Here is an 18,914-nt window from a genome sequence, read left to right as displayed (position 1 = left end):
GTTATCAGCCTTTAAGCATAGTTTTCTAACACTTTGGGTGACATTATTTCATCAAATGTATTAGGCATGTGAAGCTTTCATAAACCGTACCATTAAATTTTTTTTCTTTTCCTATACTGTATAAAATATTTCATATCAAATGAATTGTTTGTTTACATATCAGTACAAACTATACTACTCTACGTGTTTCAATCTCTATAATCAGGGGTGGGGGGTTCCCCCCATAGAAAGATTGAAGTAAAAGAGTAAAGGAGGGTCCGTTTTGCAGCCACAGTCCTCCAAGAGAAACTTAGAAAGATTTGTTTCCTCATTTCTCCCAAAGGAGGACTGCATCAGTACCTTCTCTCGCCATGAGAGTGAGCCGCTCAGAAAGGCCCTTTTCAGTGACCCAACTGATATGATCGTAATACCTTGGCCTCAAAATGATAAACAAGGACCAGTTGTTTTGCAAGAACCCTTGCATCATGAAATAAGGCAAGGAAGTCAAACTCAGGCCCGGCGGCATACGAACTCACAATGAACAGCTGTGCAACTGCACATGATAAACCCGCACCTTAACTCATTAAGACCCAGCGCCGCGTATGTGCGGCAAATTAGATAGCTTCTCACAGCGAGAGCCGCGTATTGGGGGTAGTAAAAAGCACCTTTCATTCAGCGAGACACTCGCATACTAGTATGCGTTTTAGATTTTAAATTCGTACTGTACCTATTATTTCAATCAATTCATATATAATTAGCAGTAATGATCAAAGATTAGCTTTTCTTACGAGAGAGGTTACTTTCTGTGTTAATCAGAAGAACAATTAGTGTGTTTTCATAACAATTGCTTGCAATGTCGGGGGGTTAGACAGCCAAATGAACACATGTCTGCGAGAAAGGGGATTATGAGATTTTGTTACAGGAGGTAAGTGTTTGTTACTCGTCTTTGGGAGTGAATACAAAGATACTGTGTTTGAACATTGATTGAATTAACGGTGACAAGGTTATAAAACCTTCTTCTAAATTAAATTATTCATTCATTCGTTGTAATAGTTCATATAGTGAATCGTAGACATAAATAGCAATACTGTATTACACTCATATCTGTGTAGATTTGAAATAAACCAAGTTACTAATTTAGACCTAACTCATTTGCAACTATTGATTTTTAAAGTTGACAATAATGCATAATCGAATATGAAGTGATAACTCTTGCATCTACTCATAATATACATATATAGTACACATAAACCATAAAAGGTAACTGGGGCATTTGGTTCAAGCTGTTTCATGTTGATTTGAAATATGATTTTTCAATGCAATTTACATAAGCATTGTGTTAGAAACGTTTGTATTTGATCTCTTTACTTATCCAGTGTAATGATCACGTGTATCAGATCCATCTTCAGCAAAAGGAGGATAATATGTCAGTAACGGAATTGATAAAAAATAATCGGATTGTAGTGCTTTGAGCGCTTCAAAGAAAAATAAACTTATCAAAGTGCTTGTTAGTCCTATGTGTACATTTCAGGCATCCTTACGATCATGTATGTTCACGATACACAAACTTTTTCATGATAGCTAGAGTTGATAAAGCCGAAATCTAGCATATCGACTGGACAACAATCTAGCCAATGGTCAATCTGTAGCCAAGCTGTCTAGTGACCGAATGTGCTCTTCAGAAATTTAGCCCACGCCCCATCACCTGTCATTTCCTATGTGACAGGTATCTCATGATACCATTGGTCATAGATAACAAATCAGGGAATATATTGAACAGTTGAGATACAAAACGTCCCATTCCGGAACTTTGATGACGCCCATCTCATGACCCTTTGTCTTATGCATGTGCAAGGAATAGCATTATATACACCTGGAAATTAATCAAGCAACACCCCAATTTTTTCTATTGGAGCAACTTTGAAGTGTTCTGACAATCAAAATATGCCGGGTTGATATAGTTTGACACTTTTTTATTCAACAGACGATCTCTGACAAACAACTTAAAGGGAAAAAGTATCAAGACTTTGCTTTATTGCAACGAAATCCAAATTCTTAAAACTGTCTTAAATTCATGAAAAAATGGACACAATTTACTATTCATCCACAGACGTTGTTGTCAGGTGTATTAACACAAATGTCACATGGAAAGAAAGAACAGTCATCTGAGAGTCTGCACACCGACTTTCATCAATATCTAGTGTGTCCTCCCTGCGCACGCACCACCGATTCCAGACGCCTCCTCATTCCTTGGATGAGTCTCCGGATCTGATTCTGGGGGATCCTGTTCCACTCCTCATGCAGGGCAGCCGTCAATTCGTTGAGATTATGGACTGGTGGGTCTCTCTGCCTCACACGACGGCCAATAAAGTCCCACAAATGTTCAATGGGGTTGAGGTCAGGGCTCATGGCAGGCCATGGAATTCTGTCAATTGCATTTTGCCGCAAAAAATCATTTACAGCATGCGCCCTGTGAGGTCTAGCATTGTCGTCCATAAATATGGGTCTCGTTGCCAGAGGATGGTTCTCAAAATGAGGTACCACAGCCCTGTCAAGAACCTCCTGTTGGTAACGAACACCGTTAAGGTTGCCACGGATGGTAATGATATCCAACTTGCAGTTCATGGAAATGCACCCCCATACCATAACGGAACCTCCCCCAAAGGCCACAGTCTCCTGGATGTTCCGTGGAGCCATTGCTGTGTTCCTCTGCCTCCAGACCCGAGTACGACCGTCCACCATGTGCAGCAAGAACCGGCTCTCATCTGAGAAATGGACCTTCCTCCAAGAGGCAATGTTCCAGTGCAAACGGTCATTACACCAGGCCAGTCGGGCTGCCTTATGGGCTGGAGACAGTCTGGGTCGCTTGATTGGCCTCCTTGCCCGGTATCCTGCAGCTTTCAGACGATTCCGAACAGTCCTGTTCGAGATGGGTCTCCCTGGAAGCCACTCCTGTCTCAACCGAGAGCTCGAGTCGAAGGACCTGCGCCGTACAAGTCTCAGTAAAGCTCTGTCCTCCCGGACTGTGGTCTTCCTGGGTCTTCCTGGTCTAGGCAGGTCTTTAACTTCATTAGTGGCCCGGTATTTTTTCAAAAGTTTTGAAATTATGGAATGATGTCGTCCGATTTGAGTCCCGATTTGTCTTAGAGACATACCAGCATTCCTCATGCCGATTATTTGCCAACGAGTGGCCTCTGATAATTTCCTACGTGCCATGACATTGAAATGAATGAAAAACCGAATGCAATCGACAACCTGCGCTTGTAAACACCCCAGGGAAAAAGTGCATTTTTCGAAAGTTGAGGTTAAAGCAATGCACGTGCGCTGTGCAAGCTTCACGCGCGTCATATCAACCCATGAAAAGCTCATGCTGTATGTCAATACATCAAAATTGAATAATCAATCATCAAAATTACTTCGTTAAACTTTGTTAAGTTTTTATGTGTCTTTGAATTTGGTGTTGCTTAATTAATTTCCATATGTATACAATATGTATACATGTATGTTTGTGTGATAACGTATATTTTCTGCGTTAAATCTAAGTGAACCAAAGTGACAACCTGTAATCTGTTCCATGTATGTGACACACTAGCTTATTAGTACTTACCTTAAAATATTCACTATACACTAGCAACATATCAGCGAAAACGCTTCTTTCATAGAAGATTATTATGCATGTGCGTAAATTCTTCTTTACTGCCATTGACATAGATGTATTGAATAATTTAACCCCACACAATGATATGAGAGGGACAATTTGTTTAAGTATGTTTTACATACAAAGAATACAAACATGTGTTAAGAAAATACACATGCACACACCACCAAAAGTCTACAAGAGAAATTGCAATAAAATTACATAAAACGTTACATATATGTCATGTATTTATTCCTGCTTTCTTTCAACATATACCTTTACAAGGCAATTAAACAATTAAACAATCAGGACTTGCTCGTATGACGAGACAGTTTCCTGTAATCTCCAAAATCTGCCAGGGATATCAGGCGTGAATAGCCCTAATTAGCCTCACCGCAGCCAGCCAGGCAATCAGCACGGGGCTCCAGGTGTTGAGCAGTGAAGTGGCTCTCGGGTTAAGTTAACCAATTGAGCTACTCAGGACTGAGAGCAATAATCTCGGTTTAACGGGTCTATCCTGTTATGAACACTGTGATCACGTGATAGCTCTATGGCAATGGCAGTACATCACCTCCTTGATGTGTCTATCCTGTTATGAACACTGTGATCACGTGATAGCTCTATGGCAATGGCAGTATATCACCTCCGTAATGTACATTTAGACAGTTGTTTCACATATAGTATACACTGTAAGATGATTACAGTGCATGAGTTGAAAAAGCAAGCATGTGAATGCGGAATGCGAGGGTACTCTTGTGTGAGGAAACATGAGTTACCAAATTTATTAGGGTTAAGGTATCAAAAAACACCTACTGTGTAAGAGCTTATGAAGCAAGCTCGTGAATGAGGAATTTGAGGGTATTCTCGTATGAGGAAGTCTGAGCTCACTGAATTAGCGAAGGAACCAAAACCTATAGATTTACCATTTATGCCTACTGAGCATGCTATAGGAAAATATTTGAGAGGGTGGAAGATGGAAGTTCAACGAAATATAGACGTTGGAGATATAAAACAATTGGTATTTCATAAAGTGAATGAAGAACTGAAACATTTAAGAGGTATTTTATTTCGACTCGCATGAAATATGACACTAGAGAAACAACAGGTGAATGGAGCAACTAAATTCGCCACTGTTATCCGGTTATTCGGAACATGATGTGATTATTTGGGATGGTATAGAGGAACCCACCCCTATCTCTCAGTGCCCAAAAATAGAAAAACAGAACCCAGATTTGGCCATAAACGTATTGGGATGTGAAGGGAGAAAGTCATAGTCCACAGGATAAGGCCTCTATCATGTAAGGAGGGTAGAAAAAAGGCTAATATATTTTTAATACAAGTAGGTGAACAATGTCACTATATAACGATAACATATTTCAGCCGCTTGGTGTACAATCAATCAAAATATAAGGGGAAGAAACAATTCTGTGAAAGGTGCCAGATCTGCTCGTCTCACACAGAGAGTATTGCCTGGAGGTGGGGGAAGTGGCATTAAGGATAGAGATGCCAAAGGAACCCTATGATATCTTGAAATTTTACAATCACAAAAATTAAATGTCGGTGCCATACATTATCCGTGCTGATTTTGAAGCTATTGTGAAACCAATCAGCACAGTAGCCCAATCCACTGATACAAGTTTCAAACAAAGAGTCCAAGAGCACGAAGCATGTGGATTCGGGTATGTGGTCATTCATTGTGATGGTAAAACTAAACCCCCAGTTATTTATAGAGGGCCAGGCAAGTGTTTACAAAATGAAGAGAAAAAGATCAAAGAAAAAACAACAAAACACCAATGCGCATGACCCTAGCGGATCGAGAAACCCACAACAAAAGCATGCATTGTCAGATCTGCGGTAACTCTGAACTGTGATTCAGTGCAAGATCACTATCACATGAAGTTACAGATAAATCCGAAATTGATACACATCCTCATCATAGTTCATAATCTCAATGGCTATGATTCACACTTGATTAGGCACCCGTGGCGAGCCACATCCTCGTGGTGGGTGCTGGGTAACGCCAAGAGCTCGCCGACAACCCCGTAGTGGACCCAGGGGGATATTTGGTCCACCAACCCGTTAGCCATGGGTTGCGGCCCTGTGTCGGTGGAGGAGGGGATCCTGGTGGTTGAGGGCACTGGGTTCTTGGAACCGTGTTCCTACTGCTCAACACACCACTTTGGCCCTGACTTCACCTAGACGGGAGGTAGAATGGGCCCGATTCTATCAATCGGCTGGTCATGTCAAGCCCTGTGTTGGAGATACCATGTTTAGAGTCTAATATCCTATTCTTTATGTTTGGGCTTCACATTTGTTAAAAATATAAGTTTTTGCCTAGAGTCCTACGTCAGAAGGCGGTGGCTCATGGGCCAATCTGGTTAATGTCAACCTCCGAATTCTGTAGGTCTCCAAATTTCTGTCATGTGCAGAACCAGCTGGGCAGTCACTTTGGTAGACAAATATAGCTATTCGTGTTACATTTGCTGGAGTATAGCAGGCTTGTAGCCCTGATGATGCAGACTGGATTCCTCTGCAACATCGTCCTTTGTTGACACTCGATGGCGGGTGGGGAGCAAGTTTGCCGAATATAATTCTCTCACCATGTCTCTCAACCAACACTCTGGTTCGTCGAAGAACAAACGCCGTCATGTTGATTCTGTGTCATCTGATGAGGAACTTACACCTGAAGTTAATGATTACTGGCCGAGATTTATTGTCATTTCATCTTCCGATTGTAATCCGCTCAAGTTGAATCCGTTTGCCATATCCTTGGGCATCAAAGGTACCTGTGGAGAAGTGAAAAACGTCACTCGACTTCGCTCTGGCTCACTTCTTGTGGAATGTATACAGAAACAACAGTCCGTCAATCTGCTTGGATTAAAGCAGTTTGTAAATGTCCCGGTTGTTGTCTCAGTACACAATACACTTAATTCCTGCCGTGGAATAATTCGAGATCGTGCTCGTTGTCTTTCTGACATGAGCGAGGAGGAGCTTCTAGTCGAATTCAAAAACCAAGGAGTCATTGCTGTTAAGTGATTTACAAGAAAACAAAATGACACTGTGATAAAAACAAACACTTATCTTTTCACGTTTGCTCTGCCAACTATCCCAAAATCAATAAAAGCCGGATACTTCAACATCGGAGTTGATGTTTATGTTCCAAATCCTCTCCGGTGTTACCATTGCCAAAAATTTGGTCATGGTGCCAGAACTTGTACTTGCACTCAGATATTTTCTCGCTGCGGTGGTACTCATGCCAATTCTGATTGCAACAATGCAATTAAGTGTGCAAACTGTGATGGTGAGCATTTGGCCTCGTCCAGGTCCTGTCCCATCTTCGTGTATCACTCAAAAATTATGAAAGTGAAATGCACAAATAATCTTTCTTATTCTGAAGCCAAAAAGTTGGTGCCAGATCCGTTTTCAGTTCCAAGTACATTATCCTTTTCAGCTGTAGCATCTTCTCCTGCCCCTATGAAAAATGTTACTACAGTGGCTACGTCGTGCCAGACTGACATTTCATGGATTCATGACAAACAAATATCTGTAAGTGAAAGTATTCTCTCAAGTCAAATGACAAATACTTCGGCCTCTCAAACCGAAAGCCCACCATTGAAGATCACAGAACCAGAATCTCCAGAACTTTCTGACACTGAGAATAATGTTCTTCATCAAACAAGGAAAGAAAAAAAGCACAAGAAAAAAAAAGACGAAGGTGCTTCAACACTTGGAGGCACCACCTTCTTCGCAACCACCTGTAGAGGTTCAAAATTCTTTTGAACCGCTGGAAATGGAGGTTACTGCTCCGTTTCAAACCAAAAGGAATGTTCTTCCCTCACGTTCTCGTTCACCCATTAACCCACCATGAGTGTAAGTCACATTGTACAGGGGACTTCAGAATAATTTCAATGATCTGCAGTTATTAATTCAAGATTACAAACCATCAGTAATTTGTTTACAAGAAACTTTCCTTAAGACAACAGATAAATTTGATTTACGGCTTTACAATTCATATCATCACTATTCTCCCGCGGGAGATAAAGCTACTGGTGGATCGTCAGTACTAGTGCGCCAGGGTGTGATTCACAGTCCTGTTCCTCTAGCTACGCCCCTTCAAGCTGTTGCAGTCCGAGTTACATTAAACATAGTCTTTACTCTTTGTTCTTTGTATATACCGCCGTCCTACTCACTTCATCAGTCTGAACTCCAGGCTCTATATGACCAGCTCCCTAAGCCATGTGTTATCATGGGTGATTTAAATGGTCATAACCCAATTTGGGGTTCTCATGATATAAATACCAAGGGCAAAGTACTTGAAGAGTTTTTCTTGAATAATGATTTGTGCATTTTTAATGATGGTTCTCACACGTATTTACATCGTGCCACTGGCACGTATTCGTGCCTTGATTTATCACTAGTTGATTCTTATTTGCTTACAGAATTCGAATGGTCAGTCCACGATGACCTCTGTGGAAGTGATCATTTTCCTACCATTCTAAAATCTGTGACACCATCTGACGTTTCCCCGTTGTCACGATGGAATTTTACTAAAGCTAACTGGGCGTTGTTTGAAACTCTTTGCCTTAACAAGCTGCAACCTGTTCAGTTTTTAGATGTTCCCGATGCCATAAATGTTTTCTCAGAAGAACTTCACAAAATAGCAGATGAATGTATCCCGAAGTCCTCTACACATCCTCACATCCGTAAGTCATGGTTCAACGGTGCTTGCAAGCAAGCTAGGAAGGCGCGTAAAAAGGCAGAACAATACTTTCGCCGCCATCCAATGGTTCATAATTTGAATAAATTCAAAATTCTAAATGCTAAAGCACGGCGTACATTTAAACAAAATAAACATCAGTCTTGGCAAAATTATGTCTCCAAGATAAATTCACGAACCCCAATGTCTAAAATATGGAACGTGATACAGAAAATTAAAGGTAAGGGTACTAAATCAAGCATACACCATCTAAAAAATGGAGATCAGTTGTTAACTGATCAATTGGATATTGCTAATAAACTGGGTGAAACACTTGCAAAGCATTCTTCCTCATCAAACTATACACCCCAATTTCAAAAATACCAAAAACAGAAGGAAAAGAAAACTATTAATTTTCATTCAGATAACGGGGAAGATTACAAAGAAATCTTCTCTATTTCTGAGCTCCACACTGCACTTGAACAAGCTCATGATACTGCTTCAGGAAGTGACAATATCCATTATCAATTCCTGAAACATTTACCAGAACCGTGTTTAGAAACATTATTAAGTATCTTTGATGACATTTGGACCTCTGGTAACTTCCCTTCATCCTGGCGTGATGCGATAATTGTACCCATACCTAAGCCGGGACGTGATCATACTGATCCTTCAAATTATAGACCTATTTCTCTGACTAGCTGCGTTTGCAAAACCATGGAACGCATGGTCAATAATAGATTAACTTGGTACCTGGAATCCAATAATTTACTCGCCAATATTCAATGTGGTTTCCGTAAAAATCGCAGTACCACTGACCATTTAGTGCGACTGGAGTCATTCGTGAAGAATGCCACAGTAAACAAACAGCATGCAGTGTCAATCTTTTTCGATTTAGAAAAAGCATATGACACTACATGGAAACACGGTATCTTAAGAGATCTACATGATTTTGGATTACAAGGCCGTTTGCCTCAATTTATATCCGCATTTTTAAACGACAGGCAATTTCAAGTCCGAGTAGGTTCTACCCTTTCGGATTATTACATTCAAGATCAGGGTGTGCCACAAGGCAGCATTTTGTCTGTTACTTTATTTAGCATCAAGATCAATAGTTTAGCAAAGGTTTTAAATGCTTCAGTTGCTGGATCACTTTTCGTGGATGGTTTTAACATTTCTTGTCGCGGTAGAAATATGCATACCATTGAACGGCAACTGCAGTTGTGCTTAAACAAAATAAATAAGTGGTGTCTTGAAAACGGCTTTAAATTTTCCAAGTCGAAAACTAATTGTATCCATTTCTGTAGGAAATACAAACCACATAAGGACCCAGAACTGTTTTTAAATGGCGCTCCTATCAAAGTTGTTAAGGAGGCCAAGTTTTTAGGTCTGATTTTCGACTCTCATCTAACCTTTCTTCCGCATATCAAATCCCTAAAGACTAAATGCCTGAAGGCACTCGATTTATTGAAAGTCGTTTCTAATACAAAATGGGGAGGTGATCAAGCTACCCTCCTACACCTATATAGATCACTTGTTCGTTCCAAACTTGATTATGGCTCAATTATATATGGAGGAGCCTGCAAGAGCAACTTAAAACTATTAGATTCAGTCCATCATCAAGGTCTAAGACTTTGTCTTGGCTCCTTTAGAACTTCACCTGTTGACAGCCTGTGCATCGAGACTGATGAACCGTCTCTTGACCAGCGCCGTATAAAATTAGCTTTACAGTATATAACAAAACTATATTCAAACGAGTCAAACCCTGCCTATAACTGTGTTTTCAATCCTGTGTATGAGGATTTATACAATAAGAAATCTTCTCTTGTTCCGCCTCTAGGACATAGAATTAAACCATTTCTCTCTTCGGCCGGCATTGAGCTGGAAAACATAGCTCCCTCCCGTCTTCTTTCTTCTCCTCCTTGGCAGTTGGTTAGGCTCCAAGTGGACCTAACATTAACCACATTTAAAACATCAGAAACTAATGAATTACAATATAAACAAGAATGTAATCAATTAAAACTTCAATATAGCAATTATAAATCCTTATTTACAGATGGGTCCAAGGACGGTGGCTCAGTGGCTTGTGCCACTGTCATTGGATCCAGAACAATATCTTCTAGGTTACCGAATAGCAGTTCCATATTTACAGCTGAAGCTAATGCCATATTAACTGCTCTTAAATATATTCAAAGACACCCTAAACATAAGCAGTATGTAATCTATTCCGACTCTCTTTCTTGCCTTCAGGCTATTAAAAATTTCCACTTTTAATTGAAATTATTGAATTGTATAATGATCTTGCAACTGGCCAATACGACATCGTCTTTTGTTGGTTACCCAGCCACGTAGGCATTTCTGGGAACACACTGGCCGATCTTGCAGCCAAGGCAACACTCAACAAATCTGTGACACCACTTCTTATTCCATACACTAACTATAAAGCTACAATTAGATCTTATATCCGTTACCTGATGCAGATGAAGTGGGACACCCAAGTGGGCATTAATAAATTACATGCAATAAAACCTTATATTGGTTTTACCTACTTGGGTTGTCAGTCCAGGTTTGAAGAGGTCATCTTGCGACGATGTCGTATTGACCATACGAGATATACTCATGAATACTTATTGAAAGGTGAGGATCCTCCGTTCTGCATCCCTTGTGATGAAATAATCACGGTCAAGCATGTTTTGCTTGACTGTGTTGAATATTCCATCACAAGGGATAACTATTTTAAATCAAGAACTATGAAGGATCTTTTTAACAATAACAGTGGTCATTTAATTATTGCATTTTAAAAAGAATTAGATATGTTAAATGAGTTGTAGATAGATACATATTTTATGATTGGAATTTTTAATTAGTAACTAAGATTGTTAGTGGCTGTATCCTCAAGGGGGGGGTTAAAGTACTGTAAAATTATTGTCCTCCTGAGAGGGTACGTAAGTCCACAAACGTTCAAAGTAAATTCAAACACTCCGCTATTTTATCGTAGTATATGTGTTCTTTTAAATGTATGGCTATATGTGCCTAACTTGCTAACGACGGAGGGGATGGTGTAAATCCAGCTGGGGTCCATGCAGGTAGCAAAAGTAATGTAAGTCCCCATTGTCCCTAGTATGGTGATCTACCTTCAGTTGTTGGCAATCCATAGCCCATTTTTATATTGTATTGTTCACTATAGTTAAACTGTTTTAGATTTAATTACTAGTCTTAAATGGATATCTGTGATATTTACTAGTGTGTTTACTGTTCGTTGTCAACAGGGTTTTATTTTCTTATATTCATTCATTCAACAATATCAGTATTACTTGTTCTCGTCACGATATGGCTGCAAGATTGCCGATGTGACGATAAATATTAACTCACTCACTCACACTTGATTATGCAGGCTATTTCAAAGGTAGAAGGCCACATAACCTACAACCCAAACAATATGGAAAGATATATATCCTTTTTGTTAAATGGGCTGAGATTCATCGATAGTGTTCATTTTCTGTTTTCGTCTATAGACAGTTTGGTAAGGACTAATATCCCAGACGATTTGGCTATAACTAATCATTACACAGAAGAGAAAACTAGAGGTTTGCTGCTATGCAAGGGAACTTATCCTTACGAATACATGGATGACTGGTCCAAGTTTAATGAGACACAGTTACCTCCCGTTGACTGCTTTTATAGCAAGCTGTTCAACGAGTCCATCTCACAATATGATTACGCACATGCGCAACATGTATGGGATAAATTGGGCTGTAAGAATCTCGGTGATTATCACGATTTATATTTGAAAACAGATGTGTTGTTGCTAAGAGATGTGTTCGAGATATTCAGAAAACAATACAGATTGGACCTGGTCTAGTATTATTCGAGTCCTGGGCTCTCGTGGGATGCCTTACTGAGGAAAACCAGGGTGGCATTACAATTATTCACAGATTACGATGTGCATCATCTGTTTATCGAGAAAGGGTTACGCAGTGGTATTTCTATGGTATCAAGACGTTATGCCAAAGCTAACAACGGGTGTGTGAAAGGCTACAACCCTAAGAAACCTACAAACCACCTGCTCTACCTTGATGCCAACAACCTGTACGGCTGGGCCATGAACCAATATCTACCCATGGGTGGTTTTTCGAATGGGTGCCTGAGAGTAATTTTCATTCTGTGATAAACACCGGGGGTGTGGGGGATACCCCTCCTGGTTATAATATGCACCTGTATGATACCACCGATTACCCGAGAGACCATTCTATGCATAGCCAAGTCAACAAAAAGGTGTTAGGTAAGATGAAGAATGAATGTGTGGGCACACCAATCACCGATTGGGTTGAGACCTAAGATGTATTACTTCAGGAAAGCAGATGACACTGAAATAAGAAAGGCTAAAGGTGTGAAAAAGAATGTGGTGAAACGACATATCAAGCATACCCTCTACAAACAAACCCTATTCGAGAAGAAAACATTCAAACACCAAATGAACATACTTCGTAGTGATGGGCATAAGATATACGGGTTGACTTTAAATAAGACGTCTCTATCACCAATGGATACAAAACAATGGATAGCATCAGATGGTGTCAATACCAATGCTTACAGCCATAAAAATATTGAAATTACATAGTAAAATGGAGAAAATTTACTACAGTCCGTGAGGATATTGGAAAGGGGCAGACGCTATTAAAAAATTAGCTAAAGCCACACGTGTTTCGGAAGAAAAAGCCAAAGCCTGGTTACAGAAACAAGCCATATGGCAAATATACTTACCAAAATATATACCCAGGAGAAAATTCGGTATTCATATACCTAATCAAGATCACCAGGCCAACCTGTTGTTTCTTCCACATGATACGTTGCCAGCCGCTATAAGGAAACCGAACCCTTGACCGCGAAGGATGTGACTCAAGTAGCATATACAAACACAGTCCACTGAAATGTCCCTCGGACAAGTTGATCCAGGCCGGGAATGCATGGGTGCCGTGTCACAACTGCTAGCAAAACACAATACCAAGGTAAGGCGTGGTGCAGCCAGAGAACATCGAAGTCAAGCTATAGTCAAGAGATTCAATCGCTCCATAGCTGAACGTTTGTTTGCACACCAATATTCACGCGATTTAGAATTAGGGCCCCCACACAGAAACACCGAATGGATAGTACGGCTTTCTTGGGTGGTTGACTTTATGAATCACAAAGTAACAAGACTACTCGACAAGAGACCAGTCGAAGCAGTTCCTATGAAACCCGTTGTAGCAGAGGCAGCAGCACCCCGTCATAAAAAAAGAAAAAAATCCAGATCGTGCACTTGTTAGATATTTATATCAACCAGGTGAATACGAGGGAGGCACCTGTAAATGTGCAACAGATCCTATCTGGTCTATGAAAACGTGCAATATCAATCGAGAGGATATCAAAGACGGGGAACCTAACCTGTACTTCTTTGAAAATGGGCCACGTAGAGGATTCGTTCACGAGGAATTACAAATCATACCACAGGGATAAAAGGTATATATTTATACCCTTATCTTTAACGAACGTTTAAGTGCCGCTATTATATACATTACTTCAAAATAGTTTCAGGTATAACACCTTGCTTTACCAGAACGTTTCTGGTGACCATCGCAAAAACAATGTTCATAGTAAGCATGAAAATATCTCGCAGGTCGAAATCGAGTGTTATAGTTGGTTGTTTTATAATCATATTAGTCGACTGAGCGTATCCTACTGCTAATCCAGAAACCACTAATGCGTGGTATGTATTGTTAACAAATGTTTTTCCCTCAGACATAATATATTAGTGGAAATATAATTTTGATTATAACATAATATGAGGGTCAATTACTGGGGGCGATGGCTGGGGTTGGTGTGTGGCTCCCACTTTGGTTTAAGTAACATATATAATGAAACAACAGCAGAGGCTACTACACCACCTACGGTCACCCACGTGGGATACCTCCACATGTTATTATTTTTTGTGTGCCTGGCTAAGGCATTCTTTCTACCAGCTTCAACTCTTTTTCGGTTCTTCTTCTTGGTGACATGCATCACTGGCTCCTGGTGCAGTCTGCTGTCTGCAGAACTTGGCTTCGGAATCTTGGTTACCTCTTCCTGGGCAGCATCCATCTTGTATCTATTATGTTTTACAGATTATTTGTTTTTTTAAATATACAATGTTTTGCCATGATGATCACCGCCGTCATGGGAGCTAGATACGTACCATATTTATGATATAAAGCACAAATGATAAAGCTCAGGCCATTATTGATAAACGTGTCCTTCTGTAAGTCCTCCCACAAATATGGTCGACGTTCTGGTCGGACTGGTAAAAAGTGCAATGCTATGCTGGTGTAAATCTGGGTAACAGTAGAACCTATGACTTTTGCATTTCAGCCCCGAGTTGTGTCTCATACCTAGCGTATAATGTATTTATTTCCTCAATTGACATTTTCCGAATTTTATCAGCTGTTATGTTATCACCCAAATATTGTTTTGCCTTACCACCCACAACTGGTGTTATCAGTCTGTCTCGCTGCTTGTTGTCCCCTGAAACTAACATCTGTTCCAGTAATTCACCGTATTTCATTTTATAATATAGTAGTCTTGTTTTAATTTTTAAAACCATTACTAAACTATTACTAAAAATTGCCAAGCTATTAGTTGGTAATCCACTGGTTGGTCGATTTTCAACACGAACGTTACATGTTCAGTTACAGCGAGCTGTTTCTTCACCCGTTCCCAGTCCGGTTTACTCATCACATCATTCTCTCTCAAACACTCCTGGAATGAATCACTATCCTTGCAATGAAATTATACCACCCAACGCGTCTGCTCCTTCAAATCTTTGAACACCGAATTGAATTTTTGTGTCAGCACCCAGATGCTCTGGTTTGCGTGCTGACCTGAAAACGTTAAATACGAGAGCATGTCTCTTTTTTTGCTATCTCTCTATTAGCACTGCAGTCACCCCTTGTAGACGAGTACCCGGGTCACCTCTGTGTACGTCCGAGTCCATCATCACCCAAGATCTATCCTTGTAAGTCTTGTTCATGTCTATAGTCGGGCACAATGATTCTATCAAATAGTTCCTTTTGATATCCCTCCAACAAATTCAGCACGAAAACATATTTACCACATCCCGTCTGTCCACATATAATAGCACAGTGTGGATCATGGGGTAAAGTGGGTCCCAGTGGGGATACCCTACACCCCAGTGAAGTCTTGAGCGCGACCGACTGCAGGTCAATAGATGGTTTGCAGAAATCTCCCATCTTCCATATTAAGTTGCGCGTCCATAATAACATATAAATAGAATTTTAATTTACCAGCTGATTGTGCCTTCTTCATTATTTCATCCCATTTCTGCTGTGCTCACATTCCATGGCTAAATAACTGACTAGGCACTCCCACTTTGTTGATTTCTGGGTTAAAAAGTTCTCGCTGTCTCTTTCGAAAGGATCGTATTCCTTCACGGGTATGATCAATACACCCTTCATCGATCGCGCTGACACGTTCATATTGATATTCCATACCGTGTCGCTCTTTTCACGCACTATCATTCTATGGTGCAGTATCCTATCGTATCATTTTTCCAGAGTAGTGATTTCAAATCTGCCGGGCAAGATCCGGACTAGTCACCATGTCCAACTCCAGCGATAAGTTGTCAATCTCGTAAGTACACTCTTCACGGTTCGGTGTATGCATGACTTTGCTGTAATCCACAGCGAAAACAACTTAGTTTCCGTTTTTGCGGAAACCCAACGGATACTGGGTAATGTAGGTTTCTGCTGGGTTTCAGTATATGAGAGTTTCCATATACTTTACAAAATTGAAACTAACAAGTCTTAGTTTCCATCATATTTCTGCGACTGAAACTGTCTTTAGAAGTTTCCACTTGGTTTCAGTTCGTTGAAACATTCATAGTAAGAAGAACTTGTTTTCCGCTGTTGTGGAAACCTAGTAGATACTGGGTAATGTAGGTTTCCGCTAGGTTTCTGTATCCAGAAACTGACAGAAAAAACATTTCCGCGTATCCGAACCGACAAGTCCATACAGGTAGCAAAAGTACTGTAAGTCCCCATGGTCCCTAGTATGGTGACCTACCTTCAGTTGTTGGCGACCTATAGCCTGTTTTTATTCTCTGTATCCTCCTCTTTAGTTAAAATGTTTTAGATTTCATGACTGTACTAGTTTTAACCTCAATATATCTGTGATAATCTAGTTACTTTTTCCGTCCTTTGTCGACGGATATTTTAGACTGATTACCTTCTTTTCATCGCTATATGGCTGTAATATTGCCGATGCGATGTAAAAATTCAACTCGCTCACTCACTGAACCCACAAACTTAGCTTGGTGCTGGGGACTATATTTACGTACTGTTGCGTTTGCAAAATAGTTTCGAAAGACAATAACAAATCAAAAATAATAAGATTTCGAAATTTCCGGAAAACTACATGAAAAATGTCAGATAGGTATGTCAAATCATACAAGTTCCTGGAAACTGTTGTTGTTGGTTTACGGCAGTTTCCTGTGGCTGAAAGTATCAAGATTACTTTCAGCATCTGGAAACTGTCGGAAACCAACAAGGTTAGTTTCCAGAAATGGAAACTGATAGGAAAGTATCATTGTTAGTTTCCACTGCATAAAACAACTGGAAAAGATCATCGATGGTTTCCATTAGTGAGATCTTGAATGAAACGATTGTAGAAAAACAAATGTGACTCGATATGCATACATCCAGAAACCTACATTAAAATGCCTTTGTGCTATGTTCAACTTAGTGATCTCAGTGTTTCTGTACACCAGAATTCAAATAGAGGATATTAATATTGTCACATAAAACAATATTAACTTCAGGACAACGGAAACCTAACTGAAAGAATATGGAAACTTAAGATTCTACTCAGTCTCTTTTAGGTCTCGTTTGGGAAACTTAGGAAATATCTTAAGCTTAGGAATTACTGAGTAAGGAGCCATTGGGTTTCAGTTTCCATTTGTGATATATCTCAACGTGGTACATACTGATATACAGTAACTGGGAGTGGTCAGGCACATTACATATAACTGTACCAAAAAGAACAATATGTTCGTGAACGTTCTGGGGCAGAATTATATTTTGTACAGCAACATAATACAAGACACAACAAATCTGTTTTAATGAATTTATAAAGTTTGTTCTAGGGTACATAAAATATAAGTGAATCATATTTCACACACATTTGCCCGAACTGTAACTTGTTGTCTGTCTCGCCTAGAAGAACTTCATGGTGAAAAGAAAACTGAAATGCAATGGCTTTTTAAAATGGTATTACAAGAAAAATGAAAAAAAACCCATAGATATCAAACTTAAAAGAAGCTAAGGTTAACCATTAGACTGTTACCTTGTTCGAAGAATGTACCCATCAATATTCACACGAAAGAGTCCAACGATATGCTATTCACCTGCAGCTGACAAAAGACCTGTTCCGTGTCATGTGCCTTTTTAAGGTTTGTTTTTCGCATTGGTGTATCTTCTCAACGAGCACCTGACAATTTAGTGGGGGCGTGTTGTGACAAGGTATTAACTGGCTCTTAGCCCCAGCAGCTATTACTGTCTGCAGCTGACAGTGATCTGTGTTAAATGATGTTGTTTTTTCATTATAATTTAAAGGTGCCATGTATCATGTGCGAATAGTACATGCATTGTTTTTGTGTATTAGAGAAATGGTGACGAAAATGCGAGTATCATGTATGCCATGTATCATGTTCGTATGCTGTTTTATAGTATATTTTAAAAGAATGAAGTATCGTGTGTGAATGTTTTATGCTGTGGTACAATAAATTTCAGAACAGGCTGTACTTAATCCCTTATTAATCCCCCCTTAGTCAGTTAACTACGGGTGACTGATTCACACCCTGAAACTAAGCAGGGGCACAGTGGGGCACTTATAACTTTGGATATTTAGTGCAGACATGAGAAATGCTAAATGGGAATTATTGTCGGGCAATTTCGGCATTGAAAAACCTTACATTGCTGGACTACTTTAGTACAACCAAACTATATCCATCGATACTATTGTTTCATTTGTTTAATGCCTGCCAAGGAAGAGAGCTGCCCGGTCCCAGAGTCCGTCACGGCCGATGGAGCAGGCGCTACCCACCTAGCAGCCAGACTACGTAACCGGAAGCGCTTGATTAGGAATGAATAAGGCCTCGCGAGATGTGATGCCATTGTGAAAACAAACAACATACTTAAACACATATTGCAGTTATCACTGTTTTTGTTCTAAAACTATAAAGGGTAAGCAGACAAGTGACATGTTCACAATAGAATTTAGAAAATAATTCAGCAGCCATGAGTCTTTGAAATGCCGCCATTTTTGTTCAAACGTACAAGCGCGAGATTGGAAAAACTTCGTACTTGTTTTGAAGTATGGTCTGTGAGAGTGAGGTAGTAGAGATTGCAGTCTGTATACTTGCTACAATTGTCTTGAGATATAGCAACGTATTTCACAATTGAAGCTTTGGAACTAAGGATCTGGGAACCTTAGAGCGATCGCAACGGACACCCAGGGCAGAAAAAATTAACAGTGCCCCATCCTTGTCAGGTAAGTTTCAGATGAAATTTTCAG

At 40.0% G+C, this 18,914-nt stretch overlaps 1 protein-coding gene across 2 annotated transcripts in view; it reads left to right on the top strand.

The window, feature by feature from the left end:
* Positions 1–18,914, top strand: part of LOC137284830 (caspase-7-like) — a 654,824-nt gene that overhangs the window by 252,852 nt on the left and 383,058 nt on the right. The gene's annotated exons all lie outside the window — the stretch shown is intronic.

The sequence above is a fragment of the Haliotis asinina genome, chromosome 5 (genome assembly GCF_037392515.1).
Source record: "Haliotis asinina isolate JCU_RB_2024 chromosome 5, JCU_Hal_asi_v2, whole genome shotgun sequence".
In the NCBI taxonomy this organism is placed as follows: Eukaryota; Metazoa; Mollusca; class Gastropoda; order Lepetellida; family Haliotidae; genus Haliotis; species Haliotis asinina.
Note: the sequence above shows the minus strand (reverse complement) of the source record. Positions and strands in the feature narration are given on the sequence as shown.